Below are 8,266 nucleotides of genomic sequence, written 5' to 3' on the forward strand. Positions count from 1 at the left end.
GATTGGAATTCAAGACGAACCAACTTACTGTCTACCTGTCGAAGCAGAAGAATTTGAAGGAAAGCCATGGTACTCAGACATCAAGGCATATCTCGAAGATCGAACCTTCCCCTCAGATGTAACTCCAAATGATCGAAGGACCATTCAGAAGTTAGCAGGACAATTCTTCTTAAGCAACGATATTTTGTATAAGAAATTGCATCACGAGGTCATGCTCCGATGTGTGACAGAAACAGAAGCAAAACGATTAATCGAGACTGTACATGATAGAGTCTGTGAATCCCACATGAATGGTCATATGCTAGCGAAAAAGGTTATGCGGATGGGATATTACTGGACAACAATGGAAAGTGACTACTATCAGTATGTTCGCAAATGCCATCTATGCCAGATTTATGCCAACAAGATCAATGCTCCACCTTCAGAACTACATAATATGACTACCCCTTGTCCCTTCTCGCTCTGGGCAATGGATGTCATTGGGCAAATCTTGCCAAAAGCTACAAACCGGCATAGCTTCATCTTAGTTGCTATCGACTACTTCACCAAGTGGGTAGAAGATGCTTCCTATGCTAACGTCATGAAAAGCAATGTCTTGAAATTTGTCAAGAACAACATTATCTGTAGATATGGGCTTCCCAGCGGACTAGTGACTGATAATACCATGAATTTCAAGAATAAGGATATGGTCAAGATGTGCAAAGACTTCCAGATCACTCATCACAACTCGATACCCTACAGACCTAAGATGAACAGGACAGTCGAGGCAGCCAACAAGAATATCAAGAAAATCATCGAGAAGATGGCAGTTACGTACAAAGACTAGCACGACATGTTGCCTTTAGCACTTCACGCCTATCGAACCTCATTTTAGGACTTCAACTGGGGCAACTTCGTACTCATTGGTATACGGAATGGAAGCAGTCTTACCCGTAGAGGTAAAGATTCCCTCCCTTCGGATCTTAAAGGAAGCATAGTTAGATGAAACTGAATGGATTCAAGCTCAGTTTGATCAATTGAATTTAATCGAAGAAAAGCGTCTTGCAGCCATATGCCATGGGCAGATCTATCAACGACAAATAGCTCACGCCTACAATAAGAAAGTCAAGCCTAGAGATTTCTCGCCAGGAGACCTTGTTTTGAAGAAAATACTACCAATCTAAGAAGACGTCAGAGGAAAGTTTCGACCAAACTATGAGGGACCATTCATTGTGCAGAAGGTGATGACGGGAGGAACTTTGATTCTTACAGAAATGGACGGACAAGTCTTCCCTCAACCTATCAATGCTGACACTGTCAAGAAATACTACGCCTGAGATCAGACCTTGAGATGATGAAAGGTCATCTTTGCTATCCTAAACAAACTATCTAACCCTAATCAACCCTTTTGAGCCATCACGTTCATTTCTTAACCTAAGACTCGGGCAAGTCAACAATTACAACAACAAAAAATAAAAAAATCAGAAAAATCAAAGCATCAAATTACTCCTGGCCTGCATGAGGATAAACTGTGAACGGTTAAAAATACAAAAAATTCAAAAAAGTCAAAAAACTCAGACACTTGATCTAAGCTCGACCCAAATCTCCAGCCTAAACAAGTTCGAGAGACGCTGGGAGGAAACATAGATTACCTTTTCGAAGCAAGAATAGACAAACCCCAGGTTTAACCCACTCTAGCAAACCTAGAACTTAACATTTTTGTAACATTCCACTACCATAAGCTTAAGCCAACGTTTCGTCCCAACAAAAGTCTTTTTTGATCAGGGAATGTTCTAGGGCAACACAATGACAATGGCAGCACCAATGATCTTGCGACTTAGTCCGGACCTCAAAGCCATGTTAGTCATTGAAAGACTCGGGAAGGGAATTCAGGTCGGATATTAGAAAAAAAAAGTACTCGAAGTATAGAGTAGCCGATCTCGCAGCTCCACTTGAGTTACCGAACCACGAATAGTTGTCAGCAAGCTTTAGAGGGGAATCTAGATCTTTTACTCAAGAAAAAGTGCCACTACAAGAGTAGAGTCGTCGATCTCGCAGCTCAACTTAAGTCACCAAGCCAAAAAGACATAGAGACTCCAAGTAAAAATCATAATGTAAAAAATCCAAAAATAGAAGTATAGTCTGAAAGGGCATAGTGAAAACCCGAAAGCGCTATGAGTAAAAGAATCAGACTATAGCAAGATCAAAGCCACCGGCACAATGAAAATCCCAAAAAAGGACGTCGATGTGAAAAAATGTGAAAATCAGGTCTGGTGAAAATCGTAATTGGCACCAAGGGCAATAAGGGCAAAAAAAAAAGAATTCCTAGCCTGCAAGAGTATAAACTGTGAACGACGAAATCCTTCTGAATCCCGAGACTCAAGCAGATAATAATCTTCCAATACTAGGGCACTGGGATGACTCTAAAGGAACCAAAAGATCAATTGACGCTTATATCCTCTGTGGTTGGCAAAAATACTAAGATCGTCACAACCAAAGATTTTACAAACTCTGAATTTATCGTACTCATTTGATAAAGACATTTTATAAAATTTAAAAAAAAAACTACTATTTTGGCCGATGATGAAAATTCTAGGACTTATTCAAACTTCAAGTTTTCAAAGCATTAGATACACTTGAGGCCAAGTAAGTAAAAACTTATTTTCTTTTTATTTCAAAAGTTTCACATTACATTTTTTGCTAATAAAAAAAATACAAAATATATAATGCAAATCACACGTCTCGATGAAAATGATTCAAGTCTCTCTTCCAAAGCAAAAATTCAGATAGCTTGCCCCATCATCACCACCTTGAAGTCCGAAGCATCAAGACTCACTAGGCGTAGTAGAAAACTACAATGGAGTCCTTCTACTGATAATAGCAGAATTCCAAGTCCCTTCACCTCTTGTTCTAACCCCGAGCGTTTCTTTGTAAGGTATTGTAAACAACACTCCAAGGGAATTTGGATGGTTGTCAATGTGTCCTTAGACCATTTACGTCCCAGCCCGATATTGAGATGTCAAAGAAGGTCATCTGGCTATGTAATCCAAGAAATGTCGAATGGTTACTCCAAGGTTGTATGAATTGAACATGTTGAAGTGGATAACAAAGCAGTTCACACTATATATAAATCGTTGGTTAACTCTGGCCTTGAGTTTGGAGCAAAGCGATGGGTTATTACCTTAGATCGACAGTGCAAACGCCTTACAAGTATTATGGCTAGTAACATGTCGGCTGGAGATATTAGTGTGATAACGAATCAAGAAGGGCGAAAGAAAATGGTAATGAGTTTTTGTTCTAGTGTGAGTGCTTCTACCGCTCACACATGGACCATATTATCATAAAGTGGAGCTGAAGATGTCAGAGTCATGACCAAAAAGAGCATAGACAACCAAGGCCGACCTCCTGGTGTTGTGCTAAGTGTAGCCACTCCTTTCTGGCTTCCTGTTCCACCAAAGAGATCTGATTTCCTCTTGAATGAAAATTCTCGTGACGAGTGGGATACCCTTTCTAACAGTGGTGTTGTTCAATGGCCAAGATCCTGGTAACTGTGTCTCTACTACAAGTAAATACTATAAATTCCAACTGGAATGACATGCTGATATTGCAAGAGAGTATCACCGATGCAATAGGCTCGTTCGCAGCATATGCTCTTGTTGATATTGTTGCAATGGATGTATTCTAAATGAAGGTGACCTAGACTATGTAGCCTTCCTGCCTTCAGGTTTCGCTATACTTTCAGATTGGCCAACAATTCACAGAGGTGGAATTATTGAAGTTGGGTCTGGGGGACCTCTCTTGACTATTGCATTTCAGAGCTTAGTTGATTCAACTCCAACAGCAAAACTTTCTTGGATCTGTTACAACTGTCAACAACCTTATCGCTTGCACCGTTGAAAAAATCAAAGGCGTCATTACAAAAGACAAGGCATGAATTGGGAAGATTAACTTATGGTAAAAATAAAGTAAGATCAACAAAGGAAGATAATGAAAAATAGATTTTAGGTTGTAGAAGAAAGAAAGTAAAGAAGTAAAGAACGCACCTTACATCTAAAAAATAATTAAAAAGACAAAAACAAAAACAAAAACAAAAAAATCAAAAATCAAAAATCGAAAATTGAGAATCGAGAATCAAGAAAATACGAAAAAGATAAAAATATATATATATCAAAAAAATCTCTCAAAAATCCTTTCGAGTTGCACTCAACTTCGATTTGTTAAAATATGATAAAAAATATCTGAATTTCAAAACTTATCAAACTTTCATCAAATCCGAAATCTCACACGAGCTCCGCGTCATCGAGATCAAGAAATTAATAAGGCAATGCTCTATCAAACCCCGTGCTTGAGTAGTCATTTATTACAAAAATCATCAATTCAACCGATAATTCAAAGTCGTGTTTTAGCAAAGTTTTTTGTCCTGTACAAATAGGGGTTTAGTCTATTCTTTGCAGTTCTTCGCACACAATTCCTACAAAGAAGGGCAGTTGTACACACCCCAATTTGAATCGGCCCCTACTCGAAAGGGCCCAAAAATATCAATTTTCCAAATAAATGGACCAACGAGCCTTAAAGGCCTAAGTCATTGAAAAGTGACATTTTGATTGAACCAAGGCCCCTAAGACCTTTCAATGGTCTAGGGGACCCACCGAAAAACTTGACACTACCCCACACTTTTCCAACCTTTACCACTCCGTTCTTGTATCCAAGAATACCCGATTCTCAATAAAATTCGTTGATGGGCCTAGAAAGTCTGATTTACCAACACGTGGCATTTTGATCAACCTAATGATTACAAAAATAAACAAAATGAATAAATTAAAAATGTGCGACTTGAGATGCCTACCACTTCCTCTACTCCTCATCGTCCCACTCCGGAATCAAATTATCCTAAGCCTATCTAAAGCCCATAAGCCCATAAGCCCTCAACTCTCCAAAATCAATCTCTCACCTCCCCCACCCAACCTAAAATTCAACCCCATATCACCTAAAACCCTACAACCTACCCACCCTAAAAATCCCAATTCAAAATGATCCCAATCAATTCCTAAAACCCAAAACATTTCCTAAAACCAAGCCTAATGCCTCTAAGCCCAAACCCATATCCAATTCATATCTAACCCACAACCCTAACCCATAAACTACAACCCACATCAACCAATCACTTTTTTATCATCAAAAGGTGACACATATCATCACCCCCTCTCACCTCCCTCATCAAACCACCCACCCCATCACCTTTCTTTAAAAAATTAACTACCCACATCACCTTTTCTTTAAAAAAATCACATCAACCCACACTCTCCTCTAACCTATCCTCATTACTCCTTATAAACCTCCATTCTCTCAAATCAAACACCTCCAACCCATACCTCCCCTAACCTACCCTCATTACTTCATTCTCTCAAATCAAACACCTCACCCTAATCTACCATCATCATACATCTCCCTAATCTGCCATCATCATTCCCTATAAATCCATCTCTACAACCTAAATGTACACCCATCCTCTCAAATCAAACACCCATTCTCACCTATCAATTAAATATAAACCCCTAACCTCCACACATCTTGCCACATGTCACCATCTCCCTCACCCTCTTAACCACCCTCTTACACCCTCCATTCTCTTAAACCAAACACCACTCAATCAATCAACCACCCTCTTAAACACTCATCATCTTACCTCACCAAGCACTCCACCCAAATGGTTTGGGTAAGATCCAAACCATTTAGATCAAAACACAATCCATTTACCTTTATTACATAATTACCCTTTTCCCAACTCTTAATTTCATATCCCCACCTTTAAAACATGTGTCATTCTCTACATTCCCACACTTTACCCCATTATATCCCTAAGATAACCCCTTAACATTTATAAATACCTCCTTCTCTTCCCAAAAATGGTTACCCACTCTCACTAAAAAAAACTCACCAAGTCTACCTAATTCTCATTACAAAAATATTACCAATTCTCCCCCCAAGTCTCATAAAAAAAAGAATTCAACTCAACTCTACTCCTCTCTTCACTACTCTTTCACATTATCTTCAAAAAAAAAATTTCATTCTCACATTCTACTAAGGACCTTAGAAGACATTGAAGAAGAAGAAGAAAGGAAAGAAAAGCAAATGAGAAGCATCAAGGTGGGTTCGAAGTATACCCTTTATTTTTCTCTTCTACCCTCTACATCTCCCTCTTCTATTATCCCCTTCCTCTTTTTACTTTTATTTTTAGAAGGCCTTTAAGATGTAATGCTCCCCTATCTTATCTCCAATAGATTGGATTTCAGTCCGATTGAAAGTATAAGGGTTGTAATCCTTTTTTTAAAATAAAAATCAGTTTTTAATCTTAAAACTGTTTTAAGGCAAATCGGGATTCGGATTCTTCTCAACTCATGAGAATGGATTCGAAACCTTAGCCAACATTTTTCCAAATATCGATTATGGCTAAAGTTCATGCTCTTTAGGATCATCTCCTTCGATGAGATAATCCCTACAAGCTAGATCCAAAAACGAATCCCTACTTAGGGTACAAGACATCGACACGTGGCACTTTATTTTTCATATTTTTTTTATCGAAATGACCGAGTTGAGTTGAGGTTACCACTACATGATGGGGAGAAAAGGGTACCTAACCCCTTCCCTTTTCTCCAACCGAGCCACTACCCCGAATCTCAAGATTTAATTAGTACCTTATATATCGCGAGTCACTAAAACGTCAAAATGTCACTTTTTTGAAAAATATACATCGGGTGACCATTCACACCCTCTTACAATATGAATGGTGGCGACTCCAAACCTTAGTAGATGTTACCATCGTAATCGTGAAAATCACATATTAACAATTGATTTATGTCACTTATAAAAAATTTTGGAGTGAAATGATTGTCAACCCTTATGATGGGAATTTTTATAATTTTGTCGAATTTTGTGAAAATTGGCGAAATGATTTATTTGGTTTTAATTTGTTATTTTATGTGTTTGAAAGAATTTTATAAGCGTACTGTGGGCTCTAGGGATGTTTTGATATTAGGGGTATTTTGGTAATTTGGTCATTTTTTAGTGATTTTTATCGTAAAGCTTCTTTTTTCTACAAGATGATGATTTTTATATTTTTGGAGTTATATCTTCCTGGCGTAGCGTAGTTTCTATAGTTTTTTTAGTTCGAGATACTTCATCTGAATTTCTGAAACATATCTAGTAACAAATAAAGCATTGGAATAATCATCCATCATTGGGAATCATCGAGATCAGGTTGACGAGTTGATTAATCAGGTGATTACAAAAATGGGGTGCCTACACTATCAAAGACAATAATTTGATCCAATACCTTTTTAACAAAATTTTGATTAGGATTTCTATGAATTGAAGTTTTATTTTCCAAAAAAATTCGAAAAAAAATTCGTTGGATTTATGAATCACACACAAGCAAAACCCTAAAATTTTCTAATTTTTGTTTGAATTTCATCACGGTGCCTTGGTCAACCTGGGCGGCGTGGTCAAACCTCAAGATTCACATCTCGAATTTTTACAGTGAAATTCTACAAATTCCAAAATTTGAATGCAATAGTGATTTTTCTAAAATTTTGACTTGGATTTCTCTTATATTTTCAACCGAAAGATTTGACGAGGAGTGACATGGTTGGAGAATTTATTCAACCATTCAAATCTGATTCATTGTCAAAAAAATAATAACTTTTCTTTTCTTTTTATATTAAACTTGTAGTAGATTTTATAAAGTTTAAAGTTAAGAGTTTAAATTTTATTTTATTAATCCAAGAATCCTCGGAGTGCAATAGATTTAGGGAAGGAAAACAGTGGAATGTAATTATCTCGGCCCCTCGAGTTCTTACACCAAGATTGGTGTCTATAGCCCAAGTTGACTAAACAAATTCATCCCCTGTTTAGAACGGTAGGTAAGACTCGAACCCCCCCACGTAACTCCTGTAAGTGGGTTTCTGTATTGCTTTTGAATGAAATATCTACACACTCTGAATTTGTACTTAGTAAACAGGGCATCCTTACAAGGATGACACTATAAGATAAGAATCAGATTTCATCATCAAATTCTTACCCTATTAAGGAGTTGAATTCACAATAAGCCAAAATTAATTAAAATCTAATTAAACTTGACTTTAGGTCCCATCGAGCTCAATAGGCAAAGCTAATTTAAGTTGCACCAATTGCATTTCTTGATTAAAGTCAGTACCTAAGTGAGATCATGCCCCATTGTACCCTGTTGTATTACAATTATACAAAGAGAATATACTACGTCTATTCCAAT

General features: G+C 37.5%; 1 pseudogene; it reads left to right on the top strand.

The window, feature by feature from the left end:
* The first annotated feature begins 469 nt into the window (after positions 1-469).
* On the top strand, positions 470-3,913 carry LOC147396443 (homeobox-leucine zipper protein ROC2 pseudogene; annotated as a pseudogene).
* Positions 3,914-8,266: the final 4,353 nt, after the last annotated feature.

Source organism: Akebia trifoliata, chromosome 8, assembly GCF_017979445.1.
Source record: "Akebia trifoliata isolate Shusen 1 chromosome 8, ASM1797944v1, whole genome shotgun sequence".
Lineage (NCBI taxonomy): Eukaryota > Viridiplantae > Streptophyta > Magnoliopsida > Ranunculales > Lardizabalaceae > Akebia > Akebia trifoliata.